The 26,706-nt window shown below is 41.1% G+C and overlaps 1 protein-coding gene across 40 annotated transcripts in view; it reads left to right on the top strand.

The window, feature by feature from the left end:
• Window positions 1-26,706, top strand: part of EPB41L3 (erythrocyte membrane protein band 4.1 like 3) — a 243,717-nt gene that overhangs the window by 93,791 nt on the left and 123,220 nt on the right. For 2 of the 40 annotated variants that reach the window (XM_037744035.1, XM_037744006.1), the window contains exon 1: window positions 2,788-3,006. The exons of 34 other annotated variants lie outside the window; for them this stretch is intronic. The gene's annotated coding sequence lies outside the window, so the exon portion shown is untranslated. Of the gene's footprint in view, window positions 1-6; window positions 25-146; window positions 171-2,787; window positions 3,007-22,421; window positions 22,521-26,706 lie in introns of those variants that run through there. 4 more of the 40 variants (XM_037744011.1, XM_037744009.1, XM_037744008.1 and 1 more) reach the window with 4 other exon arrangements.

The following is a 26,706-nucleotide window of genomic DNA, read 5'->3' as shown; positions in this document are numbered from 1 at the left end:
CCGGCCAGCCCCTCCCGCGGAGAGGTGCGGGCGAGGGGGGGGCGACACTGCGGCGCCGCCCGGGCGGGTGGAGGCTGGCGGGCCGCGGGAGGGGCCCTGCGCCCAGCGCGCGGCGGCTGCGGGCTAGTCCCGGGTGCAGGCGCGGGCGGGCGCGGCTCGGGGCCGGTAAGGTGCGCTCCGCACAAAGCATCCCCGCTGGGCAGCGGGGCCGGCCGCTTTTATGTAACTTGTCTCTTTCCCCAAACTGGGGCAGCGGCCCCCGCCCGCGACGGGGCACGGCCGGGTCGGTGGGGAAAGAGGAGGGAGCGTCCGAGCGGGGTTGCCTGGGGCTTGGGCACCTGCAGGGCCCCCTTGCCGCTGGCATCCGGCCCCAGGACCGCGGGCGGGCTGGGGGCGCACAGGTCGGCCTGCGGTGGCTGGGGGGCTCGGGGCGGCGCGACTCACCTGACGCCTGCGGGGCTGCGATTCGTCGGGGAGGTGTCTGCGAAGGCGGCTCTGCGGCGGTGGGGGTGGGGAGGCTGGGACTTCGGACCGCTGGAGCTGGGGGTCTCAGCCAGTTCCTGGTGGGTGTTTCCTGGCTGCTGCCGCAAGGGCTTGATTTTTCGGGTTTCCCCTGTAGTCTTGCCCGACTTCTTCCCCTTCCCCGCCACACACGCGCCAAGTTCATGGCTTCTGCAATGCGGTGGGTGTGGTTACCTAGTAAATTGTAACTATGGTCCCTTGCAATGAGAGTATTCTTCAATTTTCTTTTTATATTACAGATCTGAAGTTTCCTAGGGTTTTCCTTTAGTTGCAGTCCAGGGTTAAAGTTGGTAGAGATTGTTGCAGAACAGAACAAATAGAATGATAAAGGAAACATGTGGTATTAATTACTTGTGGAGGTTGGGCTGGGAGGTCCTGAGAGGGCCAGGCAGTCCTGTTAATGCACTGCTTCTATTGCGTGTTTAAGTTGTTTCAGCTTCTTTACATTAGTCCTGCGAAATTGCTTTTGCAGATATCCTGCCTGTCCTTTTTTTGGAGGGTGGTGGGGAGTGGGAGTTTTAGGCTCTCTGAGGAGGCCAGGTGTGCTGGAGTTTCTCTTGGTAGCGTTAACTTCTATAGTACAGAAACCGTCACACCAAGTGCTAAAAGCATTATTTTTGAAATTTATCCTGATTTTTAACGTCACAAGGAAACAAAAATAAAATTCCACTTAACGTCTGTGAGCCATGGACGTAGTCTCAATTAGAGCAAATTAAGCAGGAAAGCCCTATTAAGAAAAGAGAACAGCACATTAAGCTCCACTCAACTCTGGGAGGTGATTTCTGTCTTGGCTCAGAGAGGGTGTTTAAAAAATGCATGTTAATTTTGGTATCAAACTTTAAAAACTTTAGAGTAACAAAATTAATGTGAGAGGGAATAAATTCTAAGTTGGAGAAGTGTGACTTCAGTTTGTTAATTCGTGAAGCATTGATAGCTGGCTGAATGCTTAATACTGTCTGATTTGCATTTTGATTTTCTGATAGTTTAGAAACGCAAAATATCAGATGCATAACTTACCGCATAAAGTTTATTTAGGGAGTACACTTTAGCCAAAATAAGTTTTTCAAAACAGAACATGTTTTGTGAGTAATTCATCCATAACAAGAGTAGCCACTTGAATTTGTAAACCTCTTTTAGGTGAAGGATTCAGTTGCTATAGGTCAAATGTCAGTGTCTTGGTGAAATATTTACTTTTGTGCTAAAATGCGCTAAAAATATTTATGTTTTAGCACATTTCTTCTGCATAAATACGACTTAGGTTAAAAGCAATTTTTTTTTTAAAATCAATTCTTGTACAGTGCTTGGACTTTGGCTAACTTTGTGTTGAAATAGAAGATCAGGATTTTTTTTAACTTGATTGGATGCAATTTTATTTATAATTGTTTTTTTAAAAAACTATTTGGTCAGATGCATTAGGGGCCACCTAGGTAGAAGAGAGGCAACTATCCATGTACAGAGAAATGTGATGCTGTTATCATCTTATGATTCTTTTCTGGACTTACTATGGTATATTGGATTAAGTGTGGCAGGAACTTGCCATAAAAGTATTTTCTTCCATGTTGTGTGATGTGCATTCATCTTTTAAGTTAGTGCTTTCCCTAAAATTCACAAATTAGAATTCATGTCCTCTCCAGTAAAATAGAACTGCAAGAGTAGACTGAAAAATAAATGTTTCCTTTCTGTGAGAATTTGACTATAAAAACAGAGAGAGTTCTTTTTTTTTTTTTTTTTGAGATGGAGTCCTCCTGTGTCACCCAGGCTGAAGTGCAGTGGTGTGATCTCAGCTCCCTATAACCTTCAACTCCCAGGTTCACGTGATTTTCTTGCCTCAGCCTCCCAAGTAGCTGGGATTACAGGTGACCGCCATCATGCTCGGCTAATTTTTTTGTATGTTTAATAGAGATGGGAGTTTCACCATGTTGGACAGGCTGGTCTCGAACTACCAACCTCAGGTGATCCGCCTGCCTCGGCCACCCAAAGTGCTGGGATTACAGTCGTGAACCACTGTGACTGGTGACAGGAGGTTCTTAAGTAATCTACCCTAGCAGTCTTTAATTTCCATAGTCTCCTCAAAGTACCCCGTCACCAGTTTTCCATGGAATATAGACTCACCATTGAAACCCATGAATCAAATTTATCTTTAGCACCACTTCATTTAGAGAGATACTTAATGGTGCAATTGCTGCATCTATTTCTTTCAAAAGGCTAGCTAACTGCTGATTTGTTGGGAATTCATCGGGCAGTCAGCTCCCAGAAGGTTCTGCTGTTGTTTGATTTGCCTTGGCTGTGAGGAATTCTGTGCTCTGAAGCAAGGACTGGAGCAGTGAAGTCATTGTCCTGCCTGGTGTTGTGACATCACTATGGCTCAAAGGAAACAAGGGTGGGGCAGGCAAAACCAGACCATCTGAAGCATCTCGCTGGCTTTAAAACTTTGCCTGATCAATGAATGAGACTCTCCTTTCTCAAATTGAACTGCATTGAGAGGTATTGTTTGGAGAACTGGAAGATATAAATGAATGTAAGATTGCTTGGGAGAATGTGTCCCCAAGAGTAAGGTAGGAGAGTTTTTTTTTGTTGTTTGTTTGTTTGTTTGTTTTTTGTGAAATAGTAGAAAGCATTGAATATTCCTTAAGTAGAGGAAAATACTGTAATTTTTTTAGAAAGCCATTTACAAAATTAAAGAACAAGAAAAATGAGTCTGAATTTTTATTTACACATTGAGTCAACATATTTCTTACTGTTTTTTTGTACTAAAAGAGCATTCTTTCTAAATTCTTGATTTAGATTATTTGTAATGTCTTTTTTAAAAAGTATGTGGTCTCTGTAAAGATTCAGTTTTCTCACTGGGCAGGCCATGTTATCATTTATTTTTAAGTGATGAAATTGCAGTTGGCAATTGGAACAAATGGAAAAAGGTATTTCATAAGTATAGAAGCTATCTGCAGTGATTTGGAAGAATGGATTTCCATTTACATTTTTATTTACTAATTATTTTATAATTTAGCATTTTAATCCTAATTTAGAATTCTAGTGCAGAGATGATCAGAGATACGTTTCACCCAAAATAGTGTTGAATAAATGATAAGACTGAAATTCAGAAACTGTAAAGTACATTTCATGTTTTCCTTTCTGAATTTATAGTAATACCAGCATAAAAAATGAAGAACCACAGAATGGCTGCAGATGTTCCTTGTCTTTTCCTTACCTCCTTGCTAAGATGACTGACATTTTTTATGTGTGTGTTATGTATATAGGAGCTCTGGACAGGCCTTTCTTAACTGTGTAGCTGTTCCAGAGCACAGTTTCAAAGCATAAGGAAGAAACAAATTGAGAAGAATGGCACGTGTGGAGAAGTTGAAATTAGGTGCCAGAACTGCAGATCACTTGGTTGAAATGTCTTGGTATTGCATTTTTAGTCCTCGTGATGATTGGTTAAATCGCATACTTTGGAATTGTAAGCTTCTATTAGCACCAAACCCCTAATTCTTTTGTAATTTGCAGTATAGAGAAAAAGCTGACAACTTAATTTTTAGATTGCTGACATTTTGTTACGTTGTTCTTATAACCCTGCTTTACAAAACAAAAACTGAGAGAGAGAGAGAGAGAGAGAGAGAGAGAGAGAAAGCAGAAAGGTCTATATTAGACCTAGAAAACAAATGCAATATTTAACCTGTCTTGAGTGTGTATTTTTCTCTTCAGTTATGTTGGGTAGGTGCTTGATGAGGATAGAAAATTACTTCTCTTGAGGTTTATTTCCCAAACCAAGTAGAGGTCTAGACACTTAAAGCGTTCAGTAAATACTTACAGAATTGTCTAAAAAATGAGGCCATTTATGACTTATGTTTTACTACCAAAAAAAAAAAAAAATCTTGGAGAAGGCTTAAAAAGCACAGCTGCTTTATTTAAAAATGAGAATTACCGGACTCATGTGTGTAGTCATTATTTTTAATGGCATGGTCCTCTTCATAACAAGGTTGTTACCTCTGTCTACAGCTCAAATTGGGTAGGTCCTAGAGGTTTTGCCATATGAGGGAAGAGAATTCTGCAGGTACCAAGAGAAAAGAAGAATGGTTTCTTTGAGGGGAGAACTGCAGGGAGGCAGCTTCCTTTCCTGCCAGCTCTAATTGGTGTCATGGAAGACATCAGTGTGGAGGGAGTACTCTGAAGAGGGGGGGATCAAATGGGACGGTGACAAAAGCTGAAGAGGATTAGGGCTGGGAGATGATATTGATCCTAGCATTGAACTAAAAGGAGGAAAACTGTTTTCTGTTTTGGCTCTCTCTTTGGTCATTTTTGTACATCCTTGTGTTTACATTTTCAAATAGCGAGTTTCTGTGTATTTGAGTCAAGCCCCAAAATTTCATCATTTCTAAAAGAAAATTATTTTTTCACATTTAACGTCTTTGAAATTGGGACATATCTTACATGGCTCTCAGCCATGTGGCAGAGAAAAAGCTGGCAACTTAATTCATTGATTGTGAATGTGCATCAAAAATTGGGGATTGGAAGTTAGTGGACTGGAGAAAATCCTGGAGACAGTAATGGAGCACTTTTTTTTTTTTTTTTTTTTGAGATGGAGGCTCGCTGTGTCACCCAGGCTGGAGTGCAGTAGCATGATCTTGGCTTACTGCAACCTCCACCTCCCAGGTTCAAGTGATTCTCCTGCTTCAACTTCCTGAGTAGCTGGGATTACAGGCATGCACCACCACACCCGGCTAATTTTTTTGTATTTTCAGTAGAGATAGGGTTTCACCATGTTGGTCAGGCTGGTCTCGAACTCCTGACCTTGTGATCTGGCTGCCTTGGCCTTCCAAAGTGCTGAGATTACAGGCATGGGCCACTGCACCTGGCCTGGAACACTCATAAGAAGTGATGCATTTCCAGTGCTCTTGGTGACCCAAGATGATATTGTGTGGAAAAAGCATAGACAATAGTAACTCTTAGTTGATGTGCAATTTGGAAGAGTTGGATTCTGAATATGTAAGAATTTTTAGGAATACTTTGGCCAATCTATTTTGTTTATATTTTCTTTATGCATTGAAAAACTAAATCAATTTGAGTTTTTGAAGAAGAAAATGAAAATTCCAGTTTCTAAAAATGTATGAGTCATGGCTTAATGGACAGAGTGCTATGTAACATAATGTCATCTCTTATAATCAGTGTCATGAATCTTAGGGAATATGGTTTATCATTTGGCTATGCAATTTTTTAAAAATATACTTTATAATATGTAGTGCTTATTTTACACTGTCCATTCTGTGTATCAGTGATTGTTTTTCTGTGTATTATTGTTTCCTGTAAAAGGATACGTGCATCTTGGGAAGGTAACCTTATTTCCCAAGATTCATGACACTGCTATAAGAGATTATGTTATATAGCACTCTGTCTATTAAGCTATGACTCATACATTTTTAGAAACTGGAATTTTCATTTTCGTCATCAAGAACTCAAATTGATTTGTTTTTCAATGCATAAAGAAAATATAAATGAAATGGATTAGCCAAATATAGATATGTGCATCCTTTTATAAGAAAAACCTTTTCGTTGTTCATTTTGACTTCTCCATTTCGGCCTTGTGAAGATGACTGGATTTTGATAGAGAATCTCAGTTAGTCATTGAGAAGACATTCCAGATAGACATTCCAGAAGTCAAGAGGCCTACATTTAGCTGAGATATAGCCTGTGTGCTGCCAAGTAATGGGAGATGAGTCTAAGGAGGTAGTGTGAGGCCTGATGGTGGGTTTTTGGATATGAGACTAAGGGATATTTTGGACTTTGCTAGGTAGTGGGGAGTCGTTGAAAGTGGTTGAGTAGGGAAGAGTATGGAAGAAGGACATTTTTCTGGTGATAAACGTAGGATGAGTTGGAAGAATAGGAATCTGGAGACAGATGGTCCTTAGTTAATGGACTTAGCCAAAATTTTGCAGATATTGAATATAATTTTTTTCTTTCCATGATTGATATTTTGGCAATTCATTACATATTTTTGTGGGCATATTTAACTGAAGATTAAATACTACCTTTGGACTATTTAAGGTGGAAGATGAGATATACGAAATACGGAAAAATTTTCCTTCTTATTTATGCTTTCAATGAACATATCTCAGTTATTTGAGACATCATAGATAATACATTCCCACTTTAAAGTATATTCTAACAATACTGAAAAAACAAAAGAAGAACTCTCATTATCTACTTTTTTTTTTCTTTTTTTTTTGAGACGGAGTTTCGCTCTTGTTACCCAGGCTGGAGTGCAATGGCGCAATCTCGGCTCACCGCAACCTCCGCCTCCTGGGTCCAGGCAATTCTCCTGCCTCAGCCTCCTGAGTAGCTGGGATTACAGGCACGCACCACCATGCCCAGCTAATGTTTTGTATTTTTAGTAGAGACGGGGTTTCACCATGTTGACCAGGATGGTCTCGATCTCTTGACCTCGTGATCCACCCGCCTCGGCCTCCCAAAGTGCTGGGCTTACAGGCTTGAGCCACCATGCCCGGCCCTCATTATCTACTTTTCTGAATGTATCATCTATCAGAGTGGAACAGGACAGACCTGGATTGGACTCCCGGTCCTGCGATTTAAGAACTATGTGGCATGGTTCATTTAACTTCCTAGAGCCTGTTTGCTCATTTATAAAATGGGCATGATGCTTATATCTCAAGGATACATGAGGATTAAATGTTGTGTAATACATGCAGATACTGAACACAGTCTCTGGTATATCGTAAGTGCTTCATAAATAGCAGTAGCATAATTTTGCACATATACAGACTCATGCATAGCTTACATAATATTTAACATGGATAGTCTTCAATCTTAAATACTTCTACCTTACAGTTTTGTTTTTTGTTTTTTGTTTTTGAGACAGAGTCTTACTCTGTTGCCCAGGCTGGAGTGCAGTGGAGCAATATAAGCTTACAGCAACTTCCACCTCTAGGGTTCAAATGAGCCTCCCAGGTTCAAGTGATTCTCTTGCCTCAGCCTCCCAAGTAACTGGAGTTATAGGCACCACCCCACCCAACTAATTTTTTTGAATTTTTAGTAGAAATGGGGTTTCATCATGTTGGCCAGGTTGGCCTCGAACTCCTGACCTCAAGTGATCTGCCTGCCTTGGCCTCCCAAAGTGCTAGGATTACAGGCGTGGGCCACCACACCCCGCCAAACTTTTTTTTTTTTAATGTAACAGTATGTCTGGGGGAAACTTTTTCATGCACACAAATCTATACCCACATCTTTATTTTTAACGGTCAATAAATATTTTCTTTTGGTTCTGTGCTATACTAGTAAAGGCTCATCACCTTAGTGATGGTGTTAATGTATAGCCTTGTCCTCCGGTCCCTCCGCCTCCTGCCACTTGCTGTCTGCACTTCACGGCTCTCTTTCTATTATACACATCAGGAGGCTTGTGGTAAGACAGGATATTTAAAAAATTAAAATCTCTGATGATGATTGTGTATATCTCAGTATCGTGTGTGAATATTTCTAACTAAATATTAAAGAAGCAAACTTTCACTATATATTTCTTGATTTTTTTAAAATTCAAATTTTAATGTCATCTTTTCATAGAGGGCTGAGCTCACTCAGCAAAGCCTAACCTGAGTTCTCAGGTTGTCCCCATTCTCCCATGTGCTTCCTGCATGCCTCGAGGGACAGCAGATGCAATAGCCTGGACCTGAACTAGACTCTCCAGAGTCAAAACATCCAGGGTCTGGATAGTTCAGTAGGTGAGGGAGGGTCATTGGGCTCCCAAAGTTGGAAAAAATTAAGCTTCCTTAGATCTGTCTCTGAGTTCCCAACGCTTCCTTTGTCCTCAGCAACAGAATGCTAACAAATGTCGTATTCCATTCGCAGATTCTATGCCACTTCTCCAGGGATGTGGGCAGCTCTGTTATTCACAATCCCATGATTTTGACTGATCTTCAGTGTATGTAGAATCCAGCCTTCATTTAGCCATTTGAGGAGAATAGCGTTATGACCCTGAAGGTGCTAGCTGGAATGGTGCACCCAGGCTTCTGTGAGGTGATGCCATCAGGGAGTCTAGAGGCCTAAGGCTGGCCCTGACAGTTGCACACTTTACGTAATTTGTATTTAGAGTTACTAACATCCCAGAGATATAGGGAGTTTTGGGCAGTTTCATTACAGAGAATTATTCTTGAATTTTGGTGTGCTTTATACCATTTTGTGTGATTTGGTAACAACTTTTATTAACTTTAAAAGGAATATGTTTACTGGCTAAGTATAAGACTTAGAAAATAGAGGTTGACAAATTTGTATGCTCAAGACATCTGGAAAGCTTTTCCTCTGAATTCTTGAAATGAGAGCAGTAATTCATGGGAGGGGGAGTTATATTGTAGAACAGCAGTCCCCAATGATTTTTTTAGCACCAGGGACCCCCATTTTGCTCGCCTCCTGCTGTGTGGCCCTGTCCTTGGCCCAGAGGTTGGGGTTTCATGGAAGACAATTTTTACATGGACGGAGGTTGTGGGGGATAGTTTCAGGAAGAAACCGTTCCACCTCAGATCATCAGGCGTTAGATTCTCATAAGGAATGCACAGCCTAGATCCCTCGAATGTGCAGTTCACAATGGGGTTCGCACTCCTATTAGAATCGAATGCCACTTCTGATCTGACAAGAGACAGAGATGAGTTGGTAATGCTCACTCACCCACCGCCCACCTCCTGCTGTGCGGCCCTGTCCTTGGCCCAGGGAGCGGGGGTCCTTGTTGCAGAATAAAGAAAATAAAGGAGTTAGAGAAGATACAGATGGAAACATCTGCTAACCTTGAGGTAGGTAACTGTGGGCAGGGTACTCCATTTCTCTAGGCAAGGTTCCCCAGAGTGAACAGATGAGGATGCTGCCTGCCTCAAGGATGAAATGAGATCTGTGTTTGAAGACATCCAGAACCGTTCTAATGAGAGTATATGCATAGTACCTATTTTCTCATTTCAGTAGTATATGCTGTTGTCCTCTTTGCTTGTTTTTAGGGACATGTGTTTAAGAATTATAAGATCCAAAGATGACCCTCAAGATGAGCATAGAATTTTGTGACATTCTACCACAAAACCCATAATCCAAAAATGACCCCCAATGAGAATGCAGAATTTGACTATGAAACTCCAGATAACAGTAGAGGTTTGCAAAGAATGAGACACTGTGGTTTTCAAATTTTTGCATACAACAGGATTACCTGGTGAGTTTCTTAAAAAGGAATCTTTAGAGACCAATCCACAGAATCTCACCTCATAGATCTGGAATGGATCCGGACATCCTTTATGTCCAACAGGGACTTTGGTGAAATCTGATCCAAGTGGTCCCTGGACCACATTTTGAGATACACTGTCTTAAGGAATTTTGTCTTACTGACTCTCCAGCTTCTTCACTATTGTCAAATAAGCATGTAACCTGGAAAGAACATAAAATATAAATAAATAGTATGAGTGTTGGAGAGAATGATTAGCAGAGAGCATAGAAGCCTGGCCTTGGACTCAGAGTGCTAGGGTTTCTTTATGGCTGGTCATCACTTCTGACTTTTGTGGCCCTAGGAAATTATGTAAAATTTGAAAGGTTAAGGAAGTAGGAAAGAAGGTTAATTTTGTTATCTATTAAATAGGGATAATGATAATTATGTAGCAGAATGGTCAGAATGGTTGAATAAGAATCCAGGTAAAAGTACGTAGCTCTTAATATATCTTCAGTTGGGGTCATTTTCTTTCTTTGTGATTGGTAGTAGAGTAAAATGACAGTGAAGAAGAGATGCTTCTATGAGTACATGTGATTCTGCTGGTCAAAATCATACTGAGCTATTTGGGTTCTGCAGATATTCTTAAGATACTACGAAGTTCTTCAATTACATATGTGAAACTTAAGATGATGAAAAGCTTTCTTTACAAATGTGGCTATGTTTAGTGACATTCATATCAGTGGTAAATGGTCAGAATACATTATAATTTATTAGCATTTTTTCCTATGCTTGTATCTGAGAAAGACACACTCACGTAATTCAAATAGAGAGACAACAAAACAAATGTCACTGTATATCACATTCAAATTGTGTCAGTTTCTTAGACTTCGAAGATGAATTCGAGAAGGAACTTTGGTCTTTGGAGCTGTAGTTGCCGTTCAGCCTTAAGGTCTTAAGCTTGTCTGACAGCGTGGCCCTGTCTTGGTGCAAAGAGGCAGCAAGCCGGATAAATTATGTAACCATTTTCAGACATCGGCTTTTTTCCCGTCATTGAACCTTCTCCAGGTATTGTCAAAATTGCGATTTTTGGAGTTACCTCTAAGAGGGTTTTCACATCAAGACAAGACACGTGAAAAGATCTTTGACAAAGCGTAGAATATACACATATTAACAAATTAAATTTCATTTCTCTTTTGCTCACTCAGTGTCCAGTAAAATGTTCTTCTAAAACATTTACTGGTTTTATTGGCTTAGCCTCATACCTCTTATTTCTCCACGCTCTTAAGAGTTGGATTCCAACATGATCTCCTTGCCTGAGGCTTCTCCTGGCTAGAATTGTAAAGGATGTTATTCAGTCATATTAGAGAGTGTAAGAGCCTGTGTGCTGCTCAGATCAAGGATAATCCCTTTGGCGCCATATCTCAGTGAATGCTTTGTTGACCCCCAAGATGCATCCAGGTCTTCTCTACTCAGACCAGCTTCTGTATGATGTCTTCTCCAAATATTCTAGTTCAAGCATCTCCCAGAAGAAAGAACCAAGGAAAATTAAACCAACCCATCTTTTGACCCAGTTTCCTCCTTAGGCTTATTGCCAGTGTTTCTTCCCAGCTACTTGGTTGTCAGACACGTCTTTGAAATTAAGATTTGTCTAGGCAGGATACTCATTTGGTGTCAATGATAGTTAAAAGACTCATCAAAGTACTGAGATACGCTGAAAAGACTGGACTGATGGCATGTGCCAAAATGTGACTTTTGAGCCTTTGTAAAGTTTTGTTCCTTTCTCTGTTCTTTTATATGTTTATTCCACAAATATTTACATAATGCTTGTTATGAACCTGGCACCGTGCTCAGTGCTGGAGTTACAGTGATGAACACATCTGGTTCTACTCTCTGGAAACTGTATTTTTTTTTTGAGACAGAGTTTCGCTCTTGTTACCTAGGCTGGAGTGCAATGGCATGATCTCAGCTAACTGCAACCTCCACCTCCTGGGTTCAAGCAATTCTCCTGCCTCAGCCTCCCGAGTAGCTGGGACTACAGGCGTGTGCCACCATGCCCAGCTAATTTTTGTATTTTTAGTAGAGATGGGGTTTCACTATGTTGACCAGGATGGCCTCGATCCACCCACCTTGGCCTCCCAAAGTGCTGGGATTATAGGCGTGAGCCACTGCGCCCAGCCGGAAACTGTATTTTAAACAAGGGGATGAGTCACCAACAAATAAGATTTCAAATACCGGTGAACCCTGAGCAGGATCAGAGCCAGAGACTTTGCCTGTGGATTGCCCCTGTAGATACTATCAATTAGGGGATGTTTAACATTTTACCGAGACCCTCTTGTTGTTGCACCCCTTCTCTGCAGGTATGGTGTCAATTCTAGATTGTAAGCAGAACCAAGCAGGGACCACCATATCTAATCATCTTCGTGTCTTTGATCCTGGTACGGTGCCTCACACACAGCAGGCCCTTGTTAACTGCGAAATAGGTAGTTCTTACTCTCACACGCTTTTTTCTTGTACCTTGCCTTTCCTTGTAATAGTTTTCTGATTGAAAATACACATTCTCTTCTTTCTCATGTAAGCTCAGTTTCTTCTGCTGTTCCACTCAGATGTGGACTCACCTCAAGCTAATGAAGCTGAAACTTCAGGACTCCTTACTTACAGAATCATTTTCCGAAGTTTGCACCAAAGTTTGATTTTTATAATCTTCTTTTCTTTTCTTCCTTTTTTTTTTTGACAGGGTCTTCTTCTACTGTCCAGGCCGAAGTGCAGTGGCATGATCTTGGCTCACTGCAACCTCTACCTCCCGGGTTCAAGTGATTCTCATGCCTCAGCCTCCCAAGTAGCTGAAATTACAGGCATGCGCCACCACACCTGGCTAATTTTGGTGTTTATAGTAGAGACAGTATTGCCATGTTGGCCAAGCAGTCTTGAACTCCTGGCCTCAGGTGATCCGCCCACCTTGTCCTCCCAAAGTGCTGGGATCCCAGGCATAAACCACCATGCCCAACCTGTGGTGTTTTTTCTTAAAGAAGTTTTCCCAATTGCAAGAGCCTTGACACTTAAAAAAACCTGGATATATCTCTGATCCTAACCCATATTAAATTGTCCCTTTTCTGAATTTCAACTCTAATTCTAGCTAACCAAAATCCAGAATTTGGCTGTATCAACTTATCTTCTTTTGAAGTATCTCATGGCCACACCTGGGAAATATATCCAAAGGCTTGAATTTGTAACTTAAACACATCACTGAACCTCTCAGAGACATACACTCATCTATGAATATGCAGAACAGCTGTCTCTTCTTTTTTCAGAACTGTTACATAGATCAAATGGTGTAATTGATGTGAAAGCACTTTTCAAACTGTTAAGATGCATAAGAAAATAATGGACAGTGTTGTCAAGGAGTAGAGTTGGAAAGCTTTCAGGGGAAGGAACGTCTGATTTCCTTAATGCTCCGCTCTGCACCCTGTGCCTTCATCCATCTGCCTAACAATGGAGTATATCCCGAGTACATACCTATTTGCAGCACTACCCAACACTGAGCAAAATGAATGTCACCGCCCACTCTCACGGGGCTTCCTGTCACCCTCAGCACACAGATAATTAATTACTGCCTCCCAAGTGCTGTGATAGGGGAATTGGGGCATGAAAGGCACACAAAGGAAGCTCACCTACCAGCTGTGGGGGTGTGGCTGTGGAAGGAGAGGGAGTGGCGTCCAACCTGAGACTTGAAGGATGTCCAGGGGCCATGCGGTAGAGAATAGGGAGAGCTGGATAGAGTCTGGAGTCAGCTGGACAGGAGGGTGTTAGAGGTGACTGACCAGCAGGTACAGAGGCCAGGAGGAAAGAGGGAGACATTCATGTGGCTGACCAGTAAGATGGGCTCTGAGGGCGGTGGGGGAGATGAGCCTTAGGGGCAGCTGGGGTTGGAGTTTGGGGCCCCGTGGACCATGTCGTCCTGAGGGTGAGGCAGAGCCAGTGAGGGGTGTTATCTTATTGGAAGACATGGTCAGATGTGCTTTTAATACAGCTTTTGTATTAATCTAGGGAGTTTACTTTTTTCAAGGATAATATATCATTATGGTAAAAATGAGTGTTTTTTGAAGAAATATATGAATGACTCAGTGAACTCCTTAACAGTTTCTGGCACCACAGCAGTGTAGCTTTGTGCTTAGAGGACACATATTTAAACTTAGAAACTTCACTTTATTTTCCTATAAAATAAAAATCACAGTTAATATCACAGTATATCAATCTGTGCAGCAGCCCTCAATATAAGTACTCTGTACGTAAGTACTCAATAAATGTTACTAATATTACTGTCCAGGGAAGAATTGAGGATGATCTGAACTAAGGAAGTGCTAGAAGAGTTGGAGAAAAATGAATACTTTGACAAATGTTCAGGAGGTAGAATTTTGAGACTTGGTGACATGTTGGGTGAGGGAGAGGGGAATGTCCCCGCTTGCTGTTCCCTGAGATATATATATTTGATGATGGTGGGGTTGCTGATGGCGTGTGCAGGTCAGGAGTTTGTCCTGAAGTTCCTGTGGGACATTTCAGAACCCATGTCTAGTAGCCTTCATGCATCAGCCTGCAAGCCAGAGAGGTCCAGCTCAAAGATCGAGACATAGAATCTTCCAGGTAGGAAGATAATTAAACAGAAGCTGAGATCACTAGAGAGAGGGCAGAGTGAAAAGAATCTGCAAGGGAGAAAAGTAGAAGAGGAAAAGATACACGAAGCTGGGGAAATGTGATTCAGAAAGAAGAAGTGTTCACTGGGGTTCTTGAACGTTCAAATGACACGATGTCTGCAACACTCCCTTTGCCCTTAGCCATGCCGATGTTGGTGAGTTCTCCAAGAGGAGCTTGGAGGAGCAGTACCAGTTTTCCAAGCTTGTGCACCAGTTGTTTCACCTTTGCTTGCCTTTCATCCTCAACCCCCTATATTCTGAGGGTGGCAGCCAGGCTGCTGTGGGCAGGACTGAGAGGAAGGCAGTGCACACAGCAGGGGAACCTGGTTCTCAGGAAGAAACCAAAGCACAGATGTCTTTGCCGCTGTAGGTGAGGTAAGATATATATATGTGTATATATATATGTATTTGATGTAATTTTTATCCACCGTGTTTCATTTTTTAAAGAAGTATATTGAGAGGCAAAGGTGACATTGTTGGAAATGTTTACCTCTTATGTAGCTAAGGGGCTGTATTTAAAATTGTGACAGGCAGCTCAGCTTAAACCACTAAACATAGATTTGCAGTATTTTCTTTTATGTAGCCTTTTTCTGTAGATCATAAAAGGCTCTAATGTGTAGTTTCAGAGCAGTGCCAGGGCAGCGATGACAGCTGTTTAATTCCCTTAATATGCTCCCTGACTTCCCATGATCATGGAAATGATTCTGCCAGTGGTAGAATATTCTTGATCACAGCTGAGCAAAAATGTTGCGGCTGTCTTGACCATCACTCAAAGATAAGCAGTAAGTGTCAGTTTAACCCAAGGATGGTTAATTAAGAAACTAAAAGATGGGCCGGGTGCGTTGGCTCATGCCTGTAATCACAGCACTTTGGGAGGCAGAGGTGGGCAGATCACTTGAGGTCAGGAGATCGAGACCAGCCTGGCCAACACGGTGAAACTCCATCTCTACTAAAAATGCAAAAATTAGGCAGACGTGGTGGGTACCTGTAATCCCAGCTACTTGTGAAGCTGAGGCACAAGAATCACTTGAACTTGGGAGGTCGACACTGCAGTGAGCTGAGATTGCACCACTGTACTTCAGCCTGGGTGACAGAGTGAGACTGTCTCAAAACAACAAACGAAAAAAAGAAGCTAGCAGATGCAGGGATGGGGTTGAAAATTCTTTTACAAAAAGAATTGTAAAATATTTCTGATACACAAAAAAGTTGATTGAAAATATGATGACCTGTATATACAGCATGCACAAAATATGACCCCAGCTGGGCTCAGTGGCTCAAGATCTGTAATCCCACCACTTTGGGAGGCCAAGGTAGGAGGATCACTTGAGCTTAGGAGTTTGAGACCACCTTGAGCAAAATAGTGAGACCCCATCTCCAGAAAACTTAAAGAAAATTAGCCAGGCATGGTGGTGTGCACCTGTAGTTCCAGCTACTCGGGAGGCTGAGGTGGGAGGATTTCTCGAGCCTGGGAAGTCAAGGCTGCAGTGAGCTATGATTGTGCCACTGTACTCCAAGCTTGGGTGACAGAGCAAGACCCTGTCTCAAATAAAATGCAATAAGAACAACCCCAAATTGCTAAATCTCCTGCATTCTCTACGTGTGCACCCATCTCTCCCTCTTAGAAGTGACCACTCTTCTGGATTTGTGCTTCTGATAACCATACATGTCTCTCTTCCTTTCCACGTCACTATTTCTAGCATTACTAAATTATTTGCGGAATTGTTTTTAATGTTTAAAATTTTAAAATAGTATACTATGCATATCTTTCTGTAGCTTGTTTAGTTGTCTAACAGATTGAGATCTGTGTATGTTGATACCTATAGTATTCTACGGTGTGTTTCTTGTTAGTTGAAGAATGGACGCTTTATGTAAGGTTTGTGGCTTCCTCACTGAACATTGAACTGGGTCATGCTTCTCCCTTCTTCCACAGAGGCATCGGACTTGCCGAGCCCTCAGCCTGGAACATTCTTCCTCTGCATATTCACCGCTGGCTCCCATGCCTTCCTTCATCCTTTGCACTTAGTATAGCCTCATACATACCTTCTCCTGGCCTCCACAACATCCTACACAACCTGCTCCCCTTCCCTGCTTACTTTTCTTCGTATCACTACACATTCTATGTTTTTACGTTTCTCCCTCAGCCAGAATATCAGCTTCATGGCAACAGGAGTTTTATCCATTTTGTTCACGGCCATAGACCCAGCTTTTAGAACACTGCTTGGCACTTTGTAGATGCTCAGTAAATCCTCAAATGAAAGAGTCATTTAAAATCATTATATAACAATAATGAAACAATCCCATGAGTTTATGAGGGAAAATCCCAGCTCAGTCTTTAACATTTTATTTAGTAGATATGGTTTTGTTAAAAGTGATTTAACTTTAAATTGTAAATATAACTTCAAAATGTGAGACTCCGTGATGAGAAGAGCTTGCCTGTACTGTCTGCAGGAGCTTCTTGGAATACAGGAGAATCAATGTGTGCTGGGCCAAGACCTTATCCCACCTAGCAGTGAGTTTAGCCATGCTGCTCAGGGTGATGGTTGTGTTTTGGTCATTTTCAATTAACTTGAACTTGGGATTCCTTATGTTTTTTAGGATAATTTCTCCCACTTAAGAATTAACATTTCCACATTGTTAATACTTTCCCTGATGTACCATCTGGCCTGCCCCTTTGTTGCCTTCCAATTTTAGCATAGTCTAAGGTAAACAGTTTTTTTTTTTTTTAAACCAATGAATATTCCATTGTCTTGTCATTTGGAAAATAATTTATACTCCTCTCATTTTCGCTGTCTGTATTCGGTGCTGGGAAAATCAAAGTGCAGTTGGTTTTTAATTCTGAGCTCTTCGGTTAAGCACCAGCTAGATAAGTGAGAGTTTGATTAGGTGTGCATTCTCATTAAAAAAACATGAATGATAATTTTTCATTTGGACTACTGTAGGAAATGATTCTGAAGTATAAAGATATTGGTGGCTTCCTATTGGCAACATCATTTATAATTTAGTTTTGAAGAATTTCTCATTCACAAGAAAGTTTCTGTTGCTGGCTAATTTCTATTTTTTTTTAATTGAAAATTGAATTTTTCTCCAATCAGAGAATCTGTCTGCATTTTAGGAGGGCAGAGATCTTGGGACAATCTGTCTACGTTTTAGGAGGCAGAGATTTTTCTTTATCTAGCTTCAGGTACTCAAGTATGTATTGGCAAAATTGAATGGTCTCTGTTCATTGTTAAATTTGTATTCTGTTACAGTCCCTTCTTTCTCATGCCAGTGGAAACTTGTTCTTGGAGAAGGCACCCAGATCAGTGCAATATTTGAATGTGTCTCATCGATAAAGGGAAGTTGATTGAGTGGTGAAGAAGATGTCAACTTAGATATTTTCTAATAAGGTGTGGGACACCTGGACCCTCCATAATCATTTCTTGTGAGCTACATCAATGATGAGCCACATGAATTAAGTTAGACCAAGAAATACAGGTGCTTCGCCTCTTTGGCTCCATCTATATTTGGTTTCACTGATTTTAGGATGTCTGATAATAATCGTTACTCAATTGGATGTTATTACTCTTCAGCATGGACAGTCAGAATTCTGTCTCAGACGTGGATCAGCAAATTAGATGTTTTGAAGCTCTTTTTAAAGAGTCTCTAATGACATAGATAATTGTTTTTATGGTTTTCTGTAAAATGGAATTGCCTGATAGAGCTGTCTCATTTCTTAGTGGCCTTTTATCCGATACTGCAAAGAGATTGAGGTGGGAAGTTTCTCAGTAGAAATAACAGCATCGTTACCATCTTCATAAGCACTTAATTTGCATTAGTTGTTTCTCCTGTAGAAGACATTTTCTTAGATGGAGGTACGAGGGTCCCTGCAATGATTTTTATACGTCTGCCTGATAAAGCAAGTTGTTTGAATGGTGGAGAAGAATATCTCCATATCAATTTAGATATTCACTAACAATGGAAACTTTAGGAGACTGCATTCTTTTCATGTCTGCAAGTTCTAAGAAGATATTTGTTAATCCTTATTTCATATGTTTTATATATTACTTAACTAGGCATATGTATTATAATCAGTCTGTAATAATCATATGTGTTATAATCACTGTGAAAGTTTTAGATTTGTGATATGCAGTGTTATCATTATACATTTATACAATCTCTACCTATAATTCCAGATCAGTAACTTTTAACGAATATTGCAGCCATAGGCAAGTTTTTTAGCATCACTTAATGTCAGTGCCATCACCTATAAAGTGTGCATAGTAATACTAGCCTCATTGTATTGATATGATGTTTTATGTGCATGTTAGTGCATATATAAAATGGGAATTGTAGGAAAGCTGGCCTCATTGTGTTACTGTGTGTTATTGTTAACATTACTATACATTGTAGAGTTTGTTTCCAAATGCCAGTGCTGGCCCCTGTGAGTGCTTTCCTAGGCCCATGGCATGCCTCTTGGATAACATGCCTCTTGGTTGCTTTGGCTCTCTAGGTTCCACACTGACCAGCTCAGAGCAGGTGGCTGCTGGGCTGTCAGGGGCCTGCTCTGCTAGGGTCCGGCTTGGAGCAAATGTAAGAAAGGTCATTATGGATTGGGGTAGGGGGGACTTTTGTCACTTATCTCACTTTTACCTGTCATTTTAGATTGAAGAAAATGAAATATGGCATGTCTGTGTTAAAACTGGGTTTTCTACTTTGAATGAATGATTAGAAATGAAGAACTGAAATAAGTTCAATCAAGAGAATTGAGCTCACAGTGAGGACTTTTATTGTGTGTATCTTTCATTTCAGATAAGCACCACCCCCTTTGCTTTGGAGAACTGATCCTCACTCCTTTCTGGGGAAGACTTGGGGCTGTCAACACAGGCTGCCACCTGCTCCCTGGCTAAATGATAGGCAGGTGACCCAGACCTGGCCAGTGCACTGCTACATTCCCTCTCAGCATATGATCCATGTCAGTGCCACACATCCTCCCCATGGATGGAGGAAAGGTGGCCCTACCTTGTTAAGTGGTTAAGATAAAAGAATGTGGCCTTCTTGCTTGGCCCAGAGAGCATGACTCCGAGAAGAGGGATTAAATTATGTTTTAGCAGAGTGGAACCCTTGAGATCTCTGATGGCCTTATTTCCAGCAGATGACCAATGAAAATGGCAAAAGTATTTTTTGTTTATATTATAGTAGGAAAGCAGCTGTTAGCTGTATAGTGTAGTAGTTGAGAGTCCAGACTCGGCACGGTGGCTCACGCCTGTAATTTCAGCAATTTGGGAAGCTGAGGCGGGCAGATCCTTTGAGGTCATGAGTTCCAGACCAGCCTGACCAACATGGTGAAAACCTATCTGTACTAAAAATACAAAAAATTATCATGGTGGCGGTCACCTTTAATCCCAGCTACTCAGGAGGCTGAAGCAGAATTGCTTGAACGTGGGAGGCAGAGGTTGCAGTGAGCAGGTTGCACCACTGCATTCCAGCCTGAATGACAGAGTGAAACTCCATCTCAGAAAAAAAAAAGTCCAGCCAGTTACTCTGTATGAGCACTAGGAAAGTTAAATAACATCTCTATGCCTCTATTTCTTCAGTTGGGAATAATAATAGTATCTACTTTATAGGTTTATTGTGAGAATTAAATGAATTAATATTTGTAGGGCACCCCCTCACGCACATAAATATATATACACACACACATATATGTATATACAAACACATACATACAAATATTCATAGAAATCATATAGTCATTTAAATATTTGTAGGACATTATATATATAGATATATTAATCTTGGAATTTTTTTAAAAAGGTTTTTAAAACAAAAGGACATGATCTTGGACAGTTCTCAAAAGCAAGTGATACCAATAGATGTTACAGTTTTTAAAGTTGGGTATATTTTAAAACTTCAAATAAAGAAAAATCACATTTTATTTTCAACAAGATTGTACATAATTTTTAAATGTCAGATTTATAATGTTTCTGGTTTGGAGTGTTGGTTTATTGTTTCAATTGACAAAAGGCCAATTTAAAGTAGTTTGAAGAAGAAAAAAAAGAAAGGAAGACTTGGGGAAACAAAAGAATTGGAAGGGGCCCACTCTTGAAAAGCTTCTATTCAGAAATCATTATGGATGATGTGAGTAGCCATGTCTAACATCATTTGGTGTTCACTGATGCTGTGCTACCAATCTGTGAAATCTGGATATCATTGTTTTCAGGGCATTTGTGGCCCTTGTGTGATGCTTACTGGATATATGTTTGTTCTTATGGGAGATTTTAATGGGAATTACTCATTTTGCATATCCCTGTTCGCTAAACTTGTGATGCCTTTAATACTAGGTCCTTAATACTACTTTCATTGCTAAAATATTTTTTACATAACCTCTACATATGTAGAGGTTATGTAAAAATCTCTATAATCCCAGCTCAGTCACTTTTAACTAGTACTGCAGTCATATTGCAAAAAAATATTTTTTACCAATGAAAGTAGCATCATTTTTTGTTTATTCACGTACTCATCAAATATTTCTTGAGCACCTATTATATGCCAGGCACTTTTCTGCCTAGTAGTGAGCTGCATTATAGTACAATTGAAAACTTGTCTTGTTATTTCGTATCTGTTGCTTTGCTTTATCATTTTTCATTGTTTAAGATTTGCCCTCAACCAGAATGGCTTCTAAGAGCAACTTTAGTTACTTATGTTTTTTCAGCCCCTTAAATGTACACATTGGTCAAAAACTAAAGGATTAAGTGTGTACTCTGAAGGCTTTCAACTCTCATGAAATTTTATGGCATGAAGACTAATGCTTGCACTTGTATACTTTTAAGCTGAGTAGGCGAAGATGTAATTTCTATAGACTCTAAAAGATAGTCTATCGAGATGCCTTATATGACAAATAACATTTTTCATCTAGATCACAGTTTATTCTATAGATACACATTGACTTTATTATAATTATTGTGAAACTTTAAAAATGGATTTGAAGGCTGGGCGTAGTGGTTCATGCCTGTAATCCCAGCACTTTGGGAGGCCGAGGCTGGCAGATCAATAGAGGTCAGGAGTTCTAGACCAGCCTTGCCAACATGGTGAAACCCTATCTCTACTAAAAATACACACACACACACACACACACGCACACGCACACGCACACGCACACGCCAAACATGGTGGCAGGCACCTGTAATCCCAGCTACTCAGGAGGCTGAGGCAGGAGAATTGCCTGAACCTAGGAGACGGAGTTTTCGGTGAGCTGAGATCATGTCACTGCACTCTAGTCTGGGCAACAGAGTAAGACTCCAGTGCCAAAAAAAAAAGAAAGATTTGATATTTGAAAAAATACATGTTTCTGCTCTAAAGATAACCCTTTTGCTTGTTGTAAACATTGTTTTGAAGTGTATTGATAGTTTTTAATTGCATTATTGCTATGAGTTTAAAATTGTAACTGTATAATTAACGTTTTTATGGCTAATATCAAAACTAATTATCAATATTTTATGACTAAGTTAATTTCAATATTTCGAGTGCCCACTGAGTTAGTCATTTTACATTTATTCACTTATTCATCAAATATTTCTTGAACACCTATTAGATGACAGGCACTTTTCTACCCAGCAGTGAGTGAAAACCCCTGCCCATGTAGAACTTATATTCTAGTGGGATCTTTTGTTATCTGTAAGCCTTTAATGTAACATCTGTGTTAGGTAGATATTGCCGCCTTGGTTTGTAGAGGAGGGAACTTTATAGAGGAGGGAAGCTTGAGGAGGTAAATGATTTGCCGGCAACATATTGAGAGTTAATGCGGATTGGAATTTGAACCTGAGACTTTGTCATTTCAAAGCCATTTAGCCATTACAAATTCTGTACTCATTCTAAATTTCAAGCATTTCTTATAATATCCTCAATCTTTAGCTAGCCGTGCTCATCATGGTGCTGTTTCTTTAATGATTATCGGTGACGCACGTGACCCTGCCAAGTTCCTGGCATTTGGTGCTAAGCTAGATAATGTTGGGGGTTAACTAGATGAGCTGAATGTTAGGCCACTCTAGACCTGAGCTGTAATCTTCAAGTGGAAGATTACTAGTAGGTATGCACCATTCACTCAAGAAAAACTGAAGTGAATTCTAGATAGGATCCTTTTTTGTTTGTGCTCCGTTGAGTGCCTTAATGACGTATATTCAGAGTTAGCTAACAATCTAGATAAAATGCTGACAAAGCAAATTGTTGCCGTGTAGTTTCTATACCAGACTAGTTATTGAAAATGCTTATGTTTGAATAATAAAATGGGACTGTGGCTTCCAGATGATTCTCTGTGTAGTTAAAATCCTGAAGCATTTAGGAACCATTTTATGCGTTGTTTTGACCTGGGACAAGGATTTAAGTTAATATTGATAATTATTCATGACATTTTATCTTCTGCCTAAGGAGCGGTGTGTGGGTTACGGAGCACATCTCTTCCTGCATTTGTTTTTTACGCCACCTATTACTGGGTCTATGTTTTGGCAAATATTTACTCACAAGACAAATTGTGCGTTCTTCAAGGTTTCTTGTACAAGGTTTCTTGTATTAAAACCGAAAGACCCTTAGGGAGTCATCTTATTCAATGCTTCCATTTACAATGAATAAAAAAGTTCAGGGTGGCCAGAGGCCTGCCCGAGGAGGCTGGCCTTGCAGGTGGGAGTTGAGGCCTCCCATGCAGTTCCTCTGTGCTGCTGACTTAATGATCCCCTCATGGCAGCAGGAGTTTATGCCATGTTTTAAATTTTTTTTTGTGGTTGCTCCTTTTTATGCTGTGTTTTCATTGTCTGCCTTTTGTAAGTCCTGAATACAAGCTCTAGCCTCATCTTCTTTTTTTTACCTTGGGATATAGGGGAGGTGAGCATGGGTGATACAACTTGGAAGGAAAAAGACCAAAATTAATTAGTACAGCGTTTTCTATTTGTGTTCTCCCAGATAATAGATTGTTACTAAGAGTGTTACTCTGTGTAACATAGTAAAAAGCTGGTTCAACATTTTGCTATTTGTTTTATTATTAGATTGTCATATGGAAAATATATTATTTTACTTTGGCATTTTCTAGCCAGAACATTTTAAATCACAGGGGAGGGACTTAACCACCCTAGCTCTGGCCCCTTCTTTAAAATGAGGCAGGCAGCTTGATTGTCTCTTCTAGATTAATACTTTATGACTCAGAAATGTGTCCAACTTACACAGCTCAGAAATAAATCTGGTGACCTAGTTTATTTGGCCTTGATTATTTTCTCCTTGATTTGAAGCATATTTCTTTTTGGGGCATCTCTCATTTGATATCTTTGAAACTCGACATTGTTGTTGATTACTGTATGTTACTTGTATTATGAAGTCCCTAGCAATGTAGCAGAGAACCATGGACAGGATCCTTGGGTTGCTTCTAAAAGGAAAACAGTTCCATTCCTGAGAATCATTTGCTGCTTTAGTGCCTGCAGACATTTTAGGTTTGAGTTGCCCTAGCCAGCATTTGTACAGTGCTGTGCACATAAGGATATTCGTCATTCTAGTGATTTCTTTGAAAACTGAACAATGTAAATCTGTGGGATAACTACTGGAGAAAAAGTTATCAGTAACTACTTAGCTAAATCTGCAAATGCAAGAGAAAGAAGTATATTCTTTCTAAGGAAAAACAAAGACTGTCCTGTGTGCTGGGTGGACCTATGATTGATTAGCGATTGAAAGCAACGTTTGTCCCCATCCCCTCTGGCAGAGGCTCTGTAGTCATTCAGTGAGTAAATGCCAAAAGAGGCATCCCTCTACAGGTTGCTCTGCAGTGCCCCTTTGGGACCCCTGTACTGGGGGGTCACAGCTGATGGCTTTGCATCTTCTTTTGAAAGAGGAGTTCAGCAGTTTGAAAGGAACCAACTTCTGCTCTAAACACATCTTTGGCACTTGATTGGTGTGGTAGAGTGATTCTTGGGTCTTGGTAATAACTTAGTGACTATTTTCTTTGAGAATTTTGGACAAGGAGAAAACTAGGAAGCAGTCCAGACAGACTGGGGAGTAACTGAGGTCCAGGATGTGTAGAGGAGCAGCACTGAAGAGTAAGGAATATAGTCATGGTGTGTTTCCCATACTCTCCTGTAAGATTAGTGGCTTGACAGCCTGCCTGAGCACACATAGGGGCATCACCTCTGAATCCATGAAGGGGCACATGCAGTACCCTGCGACACGGACAGTTTTTGCTTGAAGTGTGTTGCGTGCCTTCAAGAAAAACAGCTATTGAGGATTTGTTGGTGCTTCACTCGTTGTTTTCTTATCCTGAAAGCTTAGGATGAGTCATTTTTCTCTGCAGTTTTTCTCTCTTATCCGTCCTATAATTTCATCACAATAATTCACCCTAGGATGTCATTTGACACGCAATCTGAGCTGACGTCTTTGCCTAGCAGATTGCCTGTTAATTTGCCAAACAGACAGATGCAGACACTTTTTAGTGAGCTCCTCCTTACTCCTGTTACATTTGAGAGATTTGTATCAAAAGAAAAAGCCCAAATCTTTTAATTTGCATACTCCTTTTTATCTGCAAATACATGTCCGTGTAAAATTGCCGTCCCATTTTTAAGCAGTGAGAGTCAGGGAGCCCTATGTGCCTGTCAACAGGGGACTGAACTCACCCATCTCTACATCGTACGGTGGACACCCAGTCCTGTGCTGAATACAAGGAGGTCATTTTAGCCATCTAGTAAACTGTTAAGAAATAGTATAAAATACATTATTCGTTTATTTGTTTATTCAGCAAGACTTTCTGATTGCCTGTGGTTAAGTCCCAGGGATTCTTCTAGGAACTAATGATGGAAGAGAAGCAAGCAGATACAAACCCTTGCTCTCCTGGAGCTTCTGTTGTAGAGGCGAGAAACAGAAAATAATCAAGACATGACTACAGCACAGATGAGGTCGGACAGGAGTTATGGGGCAGAATGAAGCCGGGCAAGGCCAGGAAGGGCAAGGGGATTTTAGACAGTAGTTAGGGCAAGCTTTGGAGAGAGGTGCATTTGAACACTGCCCTGGAGGGCATGTGAGGGAGTGCATAGGGTCGGGGGTGTTGGGTGGTCTGAGGAAGAACATTCCAGTGTGAGGTGCTAGGGTGGGAGTAGCGGCGGGGGGCAGAGAGAGGGAGGGTAAGAGGCAGCGAGGATCCAGAAGAAATGGGGCCACGGGTGGCAGGACCATGTGGACCCTTGAAAGGCGTGGTCTCCCTGAGTGCTGAGAAGACCCGAGTGGCCCTGATGTGTGCATCTTCTGACCCAGCCTTATATTAAGAGAGGAGCTCTAGAAGGCGAGTAAGGAATAAATAGACCCTGCGGGGCTGGAGAGAGGAGGTGGAGCAGGGAAACCCTTTGGGAGCCCATTACATCATCTAGCTCAGGGATGCTGGTGACAGTATCTAGAGCAGAACACTGGCTAAGCTCTTCAAAGACTGAGTGTAGGTGTAGAACAGAAGAGTTCCAAGGATCAAGCCCTGCTGTCCGCCAGTGTCCACAGACCAGACCTGTGGTCAGTGGAGTAGTAAGAAAGCTGGAAGCTGGTGCTGAAGTCCTACAGGGAGAAAAGTGTCTGGTGGCAGCGGGGAGGAAGGGATGACCCGGCCACATGCTGCTGATGGGAAAACATCGAGGAAACTCTGTGTATATCATGCTTCCTGGTCAGGCATGGTGGCTCATGCCTGTAATCCCAAGACTTTTGGAGGTTGAGAGGGGAAGATCGCTTGAGGTCAGGTGTTCAAGATCAGCCTGGCCAACATGGTGAAACCCTGTGTCCACTATAAATTAAAAAAAAAAAAAATTAGCCAGGTGTGTTGGTACACCCCTGTAGTCCCAGCTACTTGGGAAGCTGAAGCGGAGAATTGCTTGAACCTGGAAGGTGGAGGTTGCAGTTGGCCAAGACTGTGCCACTGTACTCCAGCCTGGGTAACAGAGTGAGACTCCATCTAAAATAAAAAAATAAAAAAATTAAAAAAAAAAGCTTATTTCTTTTTTTAAGGGGCAAGGTTGTATAGATATTTGTACTGGAATATGATTAGAACATTTCTGGGGGATACCCAGAAAACTTGACATTGTGGAGGTGTCCTGGGGTGGCCCAGGCAAGTAAGCTGGAGACCTTTTCAGTTTGACAGTCAGAATTAATTTTAATGGGACCCTTCTGATCCCTCACTCTGTCAGGCTCTCAAGACTTATGGTTGCTGCATTCTCCAATTTGTTCATTTATCCACTGACAAATACTGAGTGCCTCCTATGTGCCAGGGACTGCTTAAAATGTTTGGTGATAGAGCCATGAACAGAACCAATAAGATGATAATTGCCCTGCCCT

The sequence above is a fragment of the Cebus imitator genome, unplaced genomic scaffold (genome assembly GCF_001604975.1).
Source record: "Cebus imitator isolate Cc_AM_T3 unplaced genomic scaffold, Cebus_imitator-1.0 Scaffold162, whole genome shotgun sequence".
In the NCBI taxonomy this organism is placed as follows: domain Eukaryota; kingdom Metazoa; phylum Chordata; class Mammalia; order Primates; family Cebidae; genus Cebus; species Cebus imitator.
The sequence above is the reverse complement of the archived record's forward strand: the minus strand, read 5'-3'. Positions and strand labels throughout refer to the sequence as shown.